Source organism: Triturus cristatus, chromosome 7, assembly GCF_964204655.1.
Source record: "Triturus cristatus chromosome 7, aTriCri1.1, whole genome shotgun sequence".
Taxonomy (NCBI): Eukaryota; Metazoa; Chordata; class Amphibia; order Caudata; family Salamandridae; genus Triturus; species Triturus cristatus.
In genome coordinates, this window is record NC_140590.1 from 87,097,512 (window position 1) to 87,112,876 (window position 15,365).

The following is a 15,365-nucleotide window of genomic DNA, read 5'->3' on the forward strand; positions in this document are numbered from 1 at the left end:
TATGTATTTATTTCTCAAAGTAACCCCTAGTCTCTTTATGAGCACAGGAGCACAAATCGTCAAACAAGATTATCACAGAATACACAGAAGTTGCACTTTATATGGATAGGCCCTGGTGGCCACTCGAACCATATACTAAAATAGTGGTATAAGTACCACGAACAGAAAAGGGAAAAGGCCTAGGGCCTCTAGAATCGCTGGGCCTACAAGGAGCTAACGTCAGTTAGTGACCAGGAGGTCCACGGGTGGCGTGTGCAGAGCAAATAGTCACACGCGTGCTCCCATAGGTTTCAATGGGTGCGTAAAAAGTACAAAGTTACTGCAAAGGAGATCTTCCGGGTTGACTAGGAACTTAAGATTTGGAACACAAGCACTAGAGATGTATTACTACACATGGGCACCGGAGTACCAGCTTTACCTCACCCACAGGAAGCGGGTGCATAGGCCTCAAAGTGCGTCGGGTTTCTTCTATCTGTTCCGTTGAGCCTGGGACAAAGATGCTGCAGGCGGTCGGTCCGGGAGAGATGCGGTGGATCCAAGAGTGGATCGGAGATGTTGAAGACCTGTAAGCAGAGGGGACAGTGTTCACAGTCACTAGCCAGTGACCAGCGTGGCACCAGGTGGGTACCAGGCGATGTCGGGTGCAAACAGGTGGTGAGGGGTAGCTTGTCTCCGCAGCCACGTGGTCCCTGAAGGTCGACGACGTCCAGGAGTCGGCTCACGAGCTGTCCCACGCAGGCTCTCGCTGTCGGCGGTGTCGGCGACTTGATCGAAGCAAACAAGCCTTGGCAAAAGCAATTGTAGAAGGATTTGGAAATCAGCTGTTGGTTCTGACCAGCAAGGTCAGAGGGATTGCTCCTTTGGAGGGGAGCAAGGGCCAGTCTGGAGCAACCAGACCAGCGGTGTTTGTCGTAGATTTCGTCGCCAAGATGGCCACTAGCCAGCGGGCCAGCAACCGGTTAGGCGCGTCGAGTGGCAAAATGCAGAAGGGCCCCACGCAGATCGTGGAGATGCTGGAGGGCTCACCTTTGGTGCAGATGCTGCTCGAGGGTTGGGCTTCTCAGGACCCAAAGCACAACTTGGAGGGAGCCTCGGTTGTTGCACTGGTCAGCTTGTCGTAGTCGTTTCAAGATGGCTGGCTCCACGTGTCTCGGTGCCTCCACGGGTCTCCTCTTTGCAGGGACTGTGGATCGGGCGGTGAGAGGTCTGGAGGTCCAGGTCTTGTCAGTCTCTGGGCTCGGGCTCCGGCGGGAGGCGGCGGCAAAGCAGACGTTGATTCGCTGGATGGTGCTTGCGTTAGCAAGGTGGTCACTCCCTGACCACAGGGGAGATTTCCTTCAGTCTTCTGTGCAGCAGAATGTCGAAGTTCCCGTCTTCTTCTTAGTTTCAAGTTGATTCCAGGATGTCTGAAGTCTTAGGACACAGCTCCTACCTTTAAGCGGATTCTAGGGGCCGGACTACCTGCTAGGTCCCTCCCTATGGGTGGGACCAGGAAGGGGGGTGGTTACACCCCCAATCCCTTGTCCAGCTCGCCCCAGGCCCGGGACTGGTGTGCCCCAGGACCGGTTTGAACTGGCATATGAACCGAGGCTCCTTGTGAGCCACAGGCATGTCTGGTTTCTTTCAAGCCCTACCTGACCAATACACAAAATCCTGTCTGGGGTGGTGCACGCACCTCCCCTGGCAGGAAACCCTTTGTCCACACCTCCCAAGCTGGAAGGACTCCCAGCAGCAGGAGGGCAGACTTGTGTCTGTGGTGGCAGCATCCATTTTGTGGAGCTGAGGCTATGTCTGATTTTACCCGGGTTTCAGGTACTGTACATGTCGTGTCCCTCTAGAAGGGTGGAATGCTAACCCCGTCGCCAGAATTGGCGAGGGGTTAGTATTCCAATTCGTATGACACCTTACTCGACATGTTTTGATAAAGCCAAACCAAAGATAGCATTTAACCGCGAGGTTCATAATGCACTTAAGAGTATATGGTATGACGATATCTGGAAACAGTAGAAGGAAGTTGTTCCGACCACTGCAGACAGGCTCAGCTCATGCCAGAGCACCATCTCACATGGAACCAAGCACTCTGCCTTCAGGATTGTTAAGGCCTGCCATAGGAGTGACTTATAGGTTACCAGGTGTCCCATTTAAGGTTAGGTATAGGTATACTACACCTAAGTAAGAGGTGATTACACCAACTTACCCCAGCTGAGTGATCAGCCAGTTGTGTCAAATTGTTAGGCCAAGCCTGGGGTGGCATAATACATGCTGCAGCCCTTGGCAGGCCTTGGGTACACCAATGCCCTGGGTACCTAGTGTACACTGGTACAGGGGCTGACAGGGTGATCCAACCAATTGGGTATGTACCTAGGGTACATGGAGTCCATTTTAAAGAGAGAACAGCCAGGCTGAGATCCTGAATAGCAGGATCTCAGGCCAACTAAGTCGAAAAACCAGCTAGACACTAGGCAAAAATTTGGGGGTAACCATAGTCAGATATCCACCTTCCTACACAACCCCCCCCCAAACGAAGGGAGATAAGGCTGACCTTGACCAGGTAAGCCTATATTGCCCAAGTGGCCATATAAGGAGGAACCAGCACTGGCATGGTTACCCCCTGTCTCATGGTCCACTAAGCAATCCCTCACCCTAAGGGTATCAGAGGGTCTCCACCATAGGGAATCTCTACCTTTGGTGTGTCTTGGCAAAGTAAAAGGCTGGTGTTGAGATGGAGTACTGAAGTGAGTGTCCTCAAAGTGAGGCCTCAGCTTCCTCCAATCCCCCTCCACCATGGATGCCTTTCTTTCCTTAACTGAGTTGCACTGTGCTCTCAGGGTCAGCCTCTGGCTACCTAAAGCTGGAGGCTGGGTCCCTTTTGTGGGCTTACTGGAGGGACAGGTCAGGTTTGGGGCCCTAAGGTCCCAGGTTTGCCTGTGCCCAACAGAATCCCTCTGGGGGAGGTCCCTAACTACCTGTAAAGGAGATCCCTCAGGAATGTTTTTACCCATCACCTGACTAGGGCTACTAGCCAGGCAATCCTCATTCTTTTGATGGGGGGGTTCTTGTGGACAGGGGCCCTCTGGAGGTCCACTGGCCTCCCTGACCTCTGCAGCCCTGGGCTGACTGAGGCAGGGTAGAGAGAGGCAGGCTACCTGCACCAGACTGGGTCCCACCTTGGAAGGGGCCACTGACATCAGAGGCTCTGCCAGGCCAGGCCTGGCTACCTCTGGGGCAGTTCCTTCACAAGGGGTGAGGTCAGATCCCTGAGGAGGCTGACCTTTTCCTAATGTCTGGGGAGAGGGAGACTTTTCTTCCTCCCCACTACTCTCAGTTTGTGTGGAGTGATCCATTGTTTCAGGCTTCACTACACCTATGTCAGTCTGAGTATAGGCTGAGACCATTACAGCCTTGCCAACCTTTTCAGGGGGGCACTCAGTTTGTGTTTGAGCTGTGACTGTCACAGCTCTGCCAGTCTCTACAGGGAAGTCTGTCTGTGCCTGGGCTGTGGCTACCACTGCCCTTCCAACCTTTTCAGGGAGGAAATCTATTTGGACAGGGGTTGTGAATGGCACAACCCCCCTACCCTTTTGTGACAGGCCTACCATTTTAGAATGGGTGTCTTGTTCAACTCCAGCCCAAGCTGAGAGTTCTAAGTCATTCCCCAGTAAGCAGTCTACAGGCAAGGTTGGGGACACTGCCACCCTTTTAGGGCCAGTGACACCTCCCCAGCTGAGACATACCTCTGCCATGGGATGACTGTTCTGTTTGCCATCAATGTTGGTCACCTGGTAGGAGAAACCAGGCAAAAGCTGCTCAGAGGGAACTAGCCAATGGGCCACCATTGTGATGCTAGCTCCAGTGTCTCTGTAGGCCTCAGCTTTTGTACCATTGATGTAGGGCTCCTGTCTGTACCTACCCAAAGTGTTGGGACAGGCAGTGAAGTTGGCAAACCCCATGCCACCATCACAGACAAGAGTATCTGCTGCAGGGGAATTGGCTAAGCCAGGGTCCCCCTGTGTTCCCCAAGTAAACCCACCCAGATTTCTGGGGGCACTCCCACCACCTGGGGGATTACTGCTGCCAGTAATAGGTGGTGTGACAGGAGTAATTGGAGGAACAGTTTTGTTTTTAGCCCTTGGGCAACCGCTGTCAGTTTTCCAATGCCCAGGAGTTTTACACTCATGGCAGTAGGGCTTTTTAGCTGTGGTAGAGGAGGGAGCTTGGGACCCACCACCCTGTGTGGAGTTTTGGGGCCCTGAGGAAGGTTTCTCTTTTTCTTTATCCCCACCCTTCTCTTGAGGCTTGGTGGTATCTTTCTTTTGGTCACCACCCTGGTTTTTAGGCCTGATCCTGGTCCTGACCCATTTATCTGCCCTCTTTCCCAATTCTTGGGGAGAGGTCAAATCTGAGTCTACCAGGTGTTGATGGAGAAGCTGGTTTTGACAATTACTTAAAATCTGCTCTCTCATCATCAAATTGTACAATCCTGTATAATCAGACACCTTACTTCCCAGCAACCAACCCTCCAAAGCCTTAGTGGCACATTCCACATATTCAGACCAGTCCTGAGTCTGTGTCTTCTGGGTGTCTCTGAACATTAACCTGTACTGTTCAGTGGTTAAGCCTAACCCATCAACTAGGACACTCTTCAGGACTCTGTAATTTCTGACATCCTCTTCTCTAACAGTGAGGAGTCTATCTCTGCCTCTCCCCTCAAAGGAGAGCCATAAGATTGCTGCCCACTGGTCTTCAGGAACCTGCTGCACTTTGCAGGCTCTCTCAAGAGCAGTCATCCATTTGTGGATGTCATCCCCACTTTTGTAGGGGGGCACAATCTTGGACAGGTTCCTATTGTCAAAGACCCTATCTTTGTCCCTAGGGACATTGCTGCCACCAGTGGGTATAGACCCACTCTCTCTATGCTGCCTAGCCTTGCTCAGTTTCTCTTCCATCAGGGCTACTTCTAGCTCCTGCTTCCTGATCCTCAGCTGGGCTTCTTGCATTCTGGCCTCATGTTCCCTCCTCTGAGGGGTGGTCAGTCTCCTTCTGGAGTGACCTTGAGAGCCTCTAGAGCCATGGGAAGCATTGGATTCACCTGAGTGATTCCTTTGCCTCCCAAGCCCTGTGTTAAGTCCACTGGGGAGATCCAGTGGGGTGAACCCACTGTCAGTCCCCAATAGCCTTGGTTTAGCTGGGCCAAGTATAATACTTGGCACTGGGCTAGTTCTCCCTTCATCATCACTACTTTCTGTATCCTCACCACTTTCCTCCCCTGTAGTATGATTCTCATCTAAGGGATGGCTATTGGAACTGGGTACCTCTGTAGTATCTTCAGAAGGGGGGCCTCCTGTTCCTGACCCTGAGGGGGCTAACTGGGAAGCTTTCTTGAGTGCTCTCTGATTCTCATCATTCTGTAAGAGCTCTCTGAGCTCAGCAGAGTTTGGGTTCTTGGGCTGTTGAAGGCCTCTAAGAGTTGCCAAATGCCTGAGCTCATTCTGATTAAGGGTAGCAAAGCTGGATGGTGCCCTCTGGGGGTCACTCTCAACAGAGATGGGTACAGTGGACCCCTCTGCCCCGGCCATTGCTCTTAAGTGTGGGTGGATGTGTTGCAATCTACCTACACTTGGGTTTACCTACTAAACCTATCTAGTAGTTGTAGTCAGGGTGTGCTACTCCCTTTGCTCTACAACAACTAAGTTCAGTAGAACTTAAGTATATCTAATCTTGTTTTATATGTACCTACAGGTACCTATGTGATCTTTCAATTGGTAACCAAGAGATTACAATGGTAAAACACAGCAAGCTCAAATCCCACCGCTGCCACCAATGTGAGAAGTTGGCCTGGTATATGCTGTTCACTAGTTCTAGTGACCACCTTGTACCATGCCAAGCAACCCTTATGGTGTGGTTGTAAGTCAACCTTTTTGGACTAGCTGCCCTAGTGGTAGCGTAGGCTAAGCAGTCTTTGAGGCTAAACTCGTGAAGCGTGTTAAGCAAGCTGTTTTACCAATAGTAACCCCCTTTTATACCAATGAAAGGACACCACACAGATATATATTCAAAATATATATGTATTTATTTCTCAAAGTAACCCCTAGTCTCTTTATGAGCACAGGAGCACAAATCGTCAAACAAGATTATCACAGAATACACAGAAGTTGCACTTTATATGGATAGGCCCTGGTGGCCACTCGAACCATATACTAAAATAGTGGTATAAGTACCACGAACAGAAAAGGGAAAAGGCCTAGGGCCTCTAGAATCGCTGGGCCTACAAGGAGCTAACGTCAGTTAGTGACCAGGAGGTCCACGGGTGGCGTGTGCAGAGCAAATAGTCACACGCGTGCTCCCATGGGTTTCAATGGGTGCGTAAAAAGTACAAAGTTACTGCAAAGGAGATCTTCCGGGTTGACTAGGAACTTAAGATTTGGAACACAAGCACTAGAGATGTATTACTACACATGGGCACCGGAGTACCAGCTTTACCTCACCCACAGGAAGCGGGTGCATAGGCCTCAAAGTGCGTCGGGTTTCTTCTATCTGTTCCGTTGAGCCTGGGACAAAGATGCTGCAGGCGGTCGGTCCGGGAGAGATGCGGTGGATCCAAGAGTGGATCGGAGATGTTGAAGACCTGTAAGCAGAGGGGACAGTGTTCACAGTCACTAGCCAGTGACCAGCGTGGCACCAGGTGGGTACCAGGCGATGTCGGGTGCAAACAGGTGGTGAGGGGTAGCTTGTCTCCGCAGCCACGTGGTCCCTGAAGGTCGACGACGTCCAGGAGTCGGCTCACGAGCTGTCCCACGCAGGCTCTCGCTGTCGGCGGTGTCGGCGACTTGATCGAAGCAAACAAGCCTTGGCAAAAGCAATTGTAGAAGGATTCGGAAATCAGCTGTTGGTTCTGACCAGCAAGGTCAGAGGGATTGCTCCTTTGGAGGGGAGCAAGGGCCAGTCTGGAGCAACCAGACCAGCGGTGTTTGTCGTAGATTTCGTCGCCAAGATGGCCACTAGCCAGCGGGCCAGCAACCGGTTAGGCGCGTCGAGTGGCAAAATGCAGAAGGGCCCCACGCAGATCGTGGAGATGCTGGAGGGCTCACCTTTGGTGCAGATGCTGCTCGAGGGTTGGGCTTCTCAGGACCCAAAGCACAACTTGGAGGGAGCCTCGGTTGTTGCACTGGTCAGCTTGTCGTAGTCGTTTCAAGATGGCTGGCTCCACGTGTCTCGGTGCCTCCACGGGTCTCCTCTTTGCAGGGACTGTGGATCGGGCGGTGAGAGGTCTGGAGGTCCAGGTCTTGTCAGTCTCTGGGCTCGGGCGGGAGGCGGCGGCAAAGCAGACGTTGATTCGCTGGATGGTGCTTGCGTTAGCAAGGTGGTCACTCCCTGACCACAGGGGAGATTTCCTTCAGTCTTCTGTGCAGCAGAATGTCGAAGTTCCCGTCTTCTTCTTAGTTTCAAGTTGATTCCAGGATGTCTGAAGTCTTAGGACACAGCTCCTACCTTTAAGCGGATTCTAGGGGCCGGACTACCTGCTAGGTCCCTCCCTATGGGTGGGACCAGGAAGGGGGGTGGTTACACCCCCAATCCCTTGTCCAGCTCGCCCCAGGCCCGGGACTGGTGTGCCCCAGGACCGGTTTGAACTGGCATATGCACCGAGGCTCCTTGTGAGCCACAGGCATGTCTGGTTTCTTTCAAGCCCTACCTGACCAATACACAAAATCCTGTCTGGGGTGGTGCACGCACCTCCCCTGGCAGGAAACCCTTTGTCCACACCTCCCAAGCTGGAAGGACTCCCAGCAGCAGGAGGGCAGACTTGTGTCTGTGGTGGCAGCATCCATTTTGTGGAGCTGAGGCTATGTCTGATTTTACCCGGGTTTCAGGTACTGTACATGTCGTGTCCCTCTAGAAGGGTGGAATGCTAACCCCGTCGCCAGAATTGGCGAGGGGTTAGTATTCCAATTCGTATGACACCTTACTCGACATGTTTTGATAAAGCCAAACCAAAGATAGCATTTAACCGCGAGGTTCATAATGCACTTAAGAGTATATGGTATGACGATATCTGGAAACAGTAGAAGGAAGTTGTTCCGACCACTGCAGACAGGCTCAGCTCATGCCAGAGCACCATCTCACATGGAACCAAGCACTCTGCCTTCAGGATTGTTAAGGCCTGCCATAGGAGTGACTTATAGGTTACCAGGTGTCCCATTTAAGGTTAGGTATAGGTATACTACACCTAAGTAAGAGGTGATTACACCAACTTACCCCAGCTGAGTGATCAGCCAGTTGTGTCAAATTGTTAGGCCAAGCCTGGGGTGGCATAATACATGCTGCAGCCCTTGGCAGGCCTTGGGTACACCAATGCCCTGGGTACCTAGTGTACACTGGTACAGGGGCTGACAGGGTGATCCAACCAATTGGGTATGTACCTAGGGTACATGGAGTCCATTTTAAAGAGAGAACAGCCAGGCTGAGATCCTGAATAGCAGGATCTCAGGCCAACTAAGTCGAAAAACCAGCTAGACACTAGGCAAAAATTTGGGGGTAACCATAGTCAGATATCCACCTTCCTACAATGTGTAAAGAGGGAGTGGGGGTACCAGGTAAATAAGCCTCCCAGCATGTCTGAACTGGTCCAGATTCAATCAAAACTTATTTCAGCAAAAAAGGCTGTGGTTTTCCGAGTCCAATGATTAAGCTACACTTCACATTTTCTAATCACTGGTCCCAAAGACACAGCCATCTTACTCAATAAGTGCCCTTCACAGATTTTCTTAAAGCCCAATATGACAGAACGGATGGGATTATCAGCTGCAATGGCAAGATTATCACAAAAATGTACTAGCAGAACGCAAATTGTATCATCTTCCTAGGTTCCCCACTAAGGGTTTACCTTGTCGTTATCATACATGTCAGAAGACTAATGACCATCACAAAAGACTCCCAAAAGTGAATGCCTTTAAAAAGCATTTACAATGCAATGGTCTCGGCATTGTTAAAGTTAGAGCTATTGGCATTGCTCATGACATTATTTTTGTTTATGTTTTTGTTTTTAAAACATTTAAAGAAACGGCATTGTTATTTACAATGTCAATATCTTAATCTCTCTCAAATGCGAGACCTATTTTTGTGCAGGTTTCCTTCCTGCACAAAAATAATCATCCCCTCAACGCAGGCACCCTTGCACCATGGTACAAAGGTACCTGTGTTGGCACACGGCAGCCCATCATGCGCCAGTGCAGGGGAAGAGGACAGGAATGCGTCGTATCTGATAGATATAGTGCATTCCTGCCCTTTTCGTTTGCCATAGGGCAGAGCAGCCAAAGCAGCTAACAGCAAAGCACATTGGTAAGACTGAGTCTGGCCATCAGGGAAGCAAGCACGCGTTGTGTGGTCATTCTCAGCTTGAGATATTGTCCATCAACCTCTATGCGATACTGACAGCATAGAAAGAGATGTCAAACTAATTGAGAAAATGTTACAATTCAAAAAAATGCGTGCAACTACGGCCTTAACCATAAAAATGCTCCAATCCAAGATGGCCGCTATCAGTATTCTAACGTGGAAGTATTCCGGTCGAATTAGCAGAAATGTTTATTTTGGGCAAAATTTGACCTGCTATAAACAACTGGATGCGACTCAATTCAAATTACACACTAGGCAAGAGCAATATGCTGTCTAAAAGAAAAAGAAACAACATCCTGGAAAAAGCAAACACTCCTAGGGAATGAATGATTAAATAAAGCATGTAAAATGTAAGCAGAAACATGGTGAACTTAACGCTTTTACAGTCATAATGCAGAAATCAACGAGTATTTTTGCCTGAAAACTACAGGGCCCAGAAAGGACCCATTTCAATGTCCACTGCTTATATGCTTACAAAACGTAAGCAGTATGGTTTAAAAAGACCACATTCGTGAACACAAACCCGCCGTATACATTTTGTTTTCCAATCCACCCATCAACCAGGTATTGCAGTACCTCCAGGTTTGGAGCACTTCCCCACCAGGGAAAACTAGCGCTTCACTGCAAACTCAGTAAAGTGACGCTAATGTTTTTGGGGTTTGAATGTAACCAATCTGGCCACTTTAAGAACGTGGAGATGAACGCCCACGGAGAATGCAGCACCTGAGTAAAAGCATAAACTGTGAAGAACTGCATTCCCTAAGAAACTACGGAAAGAAGTTGTAGTTTTTTTCTTATTAAGTGCAACATTGAAGTGCCCGGAGGAGACACCCAATCCAAAATGCAAAAGACTGCCGACTTTGGAACTTGGGAACCAGGTTCGAGTCTCGGCATCGTCTCAACACCCTGTGATTGTGGGCAAATCACTAATCTCTCCTTGCTTATCAAAAATGAGTGTCTCCTTGTGTAGTGTAACGGTGCTCATGTTAAGCGCTCCCTATGCCTTCGGGTCGAGTTCTTGCTATAGAAAACTGCAAGAAATAAAAAAATAAAAAATCTGGATCTGTAGAAATTATAGCTAACTAAACGTCCCAGGAGGGGAAGGAGGCAGCCCAGTCAGCCTGTTCGGAGGAGTTGGACGTTTTGGCCGGATTGACATGTTGAACAAGAGTCCCAAACAGCACTGGGTAAGTGGGTGGGAGAGGGGGACACGGTGGCTTAGAGGGGGCGTCTACCTTTGTCTGCAGATGAAGAGGTGAGCTATGCAAATGGCGGGCATTAGCAAGGAAATAAATACTCCCGATCTTCAAATGCCCCTTTGTGACTGGCTATAGAAACTCCCACACTCTGCATGACAAAGAGCAATTAAGCTCCCCTTTCAAGACCTCTGCAGCTGGCGGCCCATCGGGAAAGTGGGAGGAAAGGCGAAGAGTTTATTGAGAGGAAAAGTTGTTTTTTCTGTCCATGTTTCAGGGGGTGGGTGGGGAGCCACGGCTGGGGTGGGAGGAAGTCCTCTTTGGAACTCTGCCACCTGAACATTATTGACTCTTTTCCCACGATTATAGGCCACGCTTGTCATGGATCAAATGTTTGAAAAAAAGACCGCTCCTTCGACCCCAATAGATAAGGGAGGCAGGGGGCGGGCAGGACCTCTGGGATGGTGCAGGAGAGGTGACGGGGTCTGTGGTGGGTGGACGCGTGTCCGCTGCTTCCTGCTCTGCGCGCTCCATTCCAGGGGCATCAGCCCAGGTCACCGCTGGGCGCCTCGTGACCGGTGGAGGGAAGACGAACACACACTGGGCGCCGCTGTTCTCCTCACCGGAATTAGCCCCTCGACCCCAAAGCAAATAACATGATAAAGACATTTATGTACAGGAATTTATACATATATATATATATATATATATATATACACACACACACACACATAGTGCACGCTCTCCACTTCTGCCGCTTCTAAGCGCTGCGCTGTATATCAGTTATAATATTATCTAATTTAATTATGCTCAATTTGCCGAAGTCAACAGATGAAAGTTTGAGCTGGCATTTCCGGATTCGCACGTTGACAGGAAACATGAGCAGCTAGCTAGCATCAGTTCATTGATCCATGCTGCCAGCTTTCTGCAGTTTGGCATTGACGTGATAGTATACTTATGTGAAGTTTGGCCTAACAATGTTCACATTGTCTGTTAGAAGCAGAATAGTTACGAAGTGTCTACATCAGTTGCCCATTTAGATAAAAAAGCTCTTACCGATCGGTCAGGAAATCTATCAGGTGGGCGGCAGAGGGAGCCGAGAGCAGGGGGGGAGAGGACGAGCACACCACCGCCTTTCTCCGAGGTCAAGCAGAAATGCCTCGGAGAAACGCAGTGGCGTTTTCGGATTCGGGGGCGCGTTTTTCTTTCTCTCCTCTTGCCATTGGCTGGAATGTTTACATTCCAGAGGAGAGAAAGAATCGAAAAAACACGCCCCCGAATCCGAAAAAGACGGGGCTTGTTTGGAGAGACAATGCTCTTCTCCAATGGCTGACCAGTATTTCAGAGGCCAGCTAATGGAGAAGAGGTAAAAAAAAAAAGGGGCGGGTTAAAGCCCCACTCTGAAACATTAAATCTCGGAGCGAGACTGCGCAAGCGCAGCCTTCGAGCCGAGACCTAAAAAGTCTACTTAAGTGAAATCTAACTTCTAATGATGCACCTCGCAAAACAGGCTAACTCTACCCTTCCCTATGCAACCAACCCAGCCGAGATTCTTGGCCCGACACCAGGGCATCCAGAACGAAGCCATTCAAATCTAACTTTTAGGTGAGGTTCAAAATAGTTGATCGTCTGAAAAGCTAAAAAATTAATTGCACGCTCCTGTAGCTTTGACATGTTTTCAGTTAGGAGAAAGGAGTGCATGCAAAAAATGTAAAGCATTGTGTCTTGGTAAACCAAACCAAACGATTCTTCGGAAGGAATGTGTATGACGTGAGAACCGACTATTCCAGAGTTTATCCTAGAACTTTGACTGTCAGGAAAGAAAAACAAGCATTGGCCGCGCGGGAAACAAGCATTGGCCACAAAAGTGAAACTGATTAAAGTTATTGCGCGGCCTGCTGCAGTATAGAGAGGCGGGGAGGGTGAGTGGAGGCCAGCAGAGTGACGCGATCTGTGGAGAGGGGGGAGGGATTGAAGCACAGAGAGAGGCACGCAAGGGGGGAAGGAAATTGAAGCGCGGAGAGAGGCACGCAAAGCGCGCGCCCGCGCACATGCACTCAAGCTCTAGGCCGGCCATGGCAGCATCTGGTAGCACTTTTTTTACCCCTTACTAAAAGTTGAGCAAGCAGTGCATGCGCTGCTCTAGGCTCAACCTAAAAAGCAGTCAATATACACGGTCTTATTTTAACATCAGGAACATTTAACTGGCCGAAACCAAGGTTTGCCAACAAAAGAACCAGGAATATACACTACAATGCAGAGTGCATCCTATTTGAAAAGGGAACAGCGGTGGGTGTACCGCCTGAAGACCTATGACCGTGGTTTAAATGATAATATAACCTGGCTCTCTGTAATACACTGAAAGTCCCAGTTCCAACATAACTAGAGCACAAATCAGAATAATAAAACGATGCATAACACAGCATTAAACCACGTCATCCCCAAAGGTTAGACCAAGCTTTATACTTATAAGAGGTACACTACCTCTGAGGAACGTCAGCAGACGCACCATATAACACAGCATAACATACGGTGCAATCATTATCGTCACTGAACCACCCTGTCAAGGTGACCACTTTCAAAATAAAGACAGGTGTCTTCCCCCCTGGTTTGGACCTTGGCAAATCCGCATATGAAAGAAGTTTTTTTATGAAGTGCTATCTGGAATCATCAACACAGATTCCTTCCGGGAGAAAATAATTTTTTCTATGATTTTTAAGATGCTAGTCTTTTTTCATAACATATCACTTAATAGCCATATTTTTTCCATCTCTACTACATTTGTGAGGTTAAATAAGCACTGACTTCCCGCCCACAGCAACCATTTCCGGGGCGTCTAGGACAGAGTCAGCACAAGTGCGTCAGGAGCTCAACAAGGTAACTTTCGTCTCCCTGTGTCTCTCACCAGCGGCACTCCCCTTGACATGTCCTCATAGACTCTGATCGATTGGGCACTCTCGGTCCGTGTAGGGATGGACTGCTTGGCCAGCCTCGGCTGTTGTTTCAAGCAATTAGCTTCCTCCCCGCATGGACCGTCCGACTCGACGAGGGCCTGCCGCCTGGCGGGAGGTCCTTCACCCTACCCAGCAGAGCGAAGGACGAGCGGCCCCGGCAGCTCGTGCCCCCCAGTGGTCTGATTGGCTTTTCTCCTGAAGAACCTTTTCCTCCTAATATTTTAATCGGCTCGCTTTGGCAGACAGCGCATAGCGCCAGGACACCTCAGGGTAACAGCGCGCTTTATAAATCTTGCTAACATAACATAGACAACAATTTGTTTTCCCCGAGCGAGATTCCCTTGCGACCCCGAAGGAGCAAAATTGCTCTCCTTTATAAGGTAATTGTTCCATAGTATTCCTTATTTTAACACAACAGCAACACTTTGTCAACGCTTTCAACCACCTGTGCGCCATTACGCAACCAGTATACATTTGCCATCTGAAATTTTAAGCACTTGAACTTGCCATCAAGTAATGACACAACACAGTTTTTAACGAACCGTGGAGACACAGCCCAGAGTAGCAGAAAATGCATCCTGTTCACATGAGCTACAAACAAGCAACACTTAAATATCTTGGGTTGCCCACTGTAATTCTTACGTCTCACTCTACTTCTATGGCGAACCTTTAGGCCACACATTCATAATTTCTGCGCGTGTCGCCCATTAAACACAGGAGACCGTCATCGAGTCACAATTTACGTGACATAAAAACGTGCTTCTAAGACACATTTATGTGCTACGGTTTGTAATTCAGTTGCCCTGCCCAATGTCTAATATCTAACCAGGCTTCATTTCCTAAAATATAATCTCATATTTTAAACCCTTTTCAGAACTTCGCGTCATTCGCACATTTAGCACACTGTAACAGGTATCCAGAAGAATATTTTCATTCATATTTTGCTTGCCGAATCTCCCTGCAGTAACTGGTAACACGCTGACCATCACAAGCCATACCAAGTGCTGCCACATTACATTGACTTTAATCTTAAAAATGCTTCAGACAGTATTGTGAGCGAGATAACTATGACCTTAAACCCTATGAATAAAATGGACTCCGAGCAGCATTATGGATAGCGCTCCGCCATCCTCATCACAATAGAGGAATTTCCTCACACTACAGCAGTACTATAGAACTTCATAATGTATTCACAAGCCAAACTAGTTATTTTAGAACACTAACCATAGCATCACAAAACGTTCCTGGTTCCAGCTGTACCAAGTTAAGTAAATTGATTTTATTAAAACAGAACATGATGATACCTACATCATATTTTATGAAATGCACCTATGAATATTTCTATCTGTACTGTCTTTTATCTCTTCAGAGTCAGACTAAATCAGCAACTGTGACTCTAAAACGAAGACAAGCGAATGAGCTCGATGAAGATTGGTGAGTAACGTCCTTACCTGTCACAGGCTATTCCTGACAATAGCCATCCTCGATCTGGTCCTGAAGAAGACCCACAGACCCGTGAGGGCTACCTAGGGCCGAAACATGTCGACCTTTCACAATCTATCATCAGGTACAGTGGAACAGTAGCACTTCCACCACAGCACCACCCCACTCTTAATCTTACCCCATCCTCAGTAATTAAAGTTTCAAACTGAGGACAAGAGGTATTTTTAACTCACACTTTGCTAGAACATTTTCACACTTTTTATCCCAACTGTCATAAAACCAGACGGTCCACCTCCAGGTAAAAAAAGGAGATCACTTGGAGAACCCAGTGTTTGAGTGATAAAAGACCCTATGATGAGGCTACTCACGTAGCCGACAG

At 48.8% G+C, this 15,365-nt stretch overlaps 1 protein-coding gene across 1 annotated transcript in view; it reads right to left on the minus strand.

Annotated features, from left to right (window-relative positions):
* LOC146808887 (phospholipase A2 inhibitor gamma subunit B-like) overlaps positions 1-15,365 on the minus strand; it is a 100,903-nt gene that overhangs the window by 62,526 nt on the left and 23,012 nt on the right. The window lies entirely within an intron of this gene.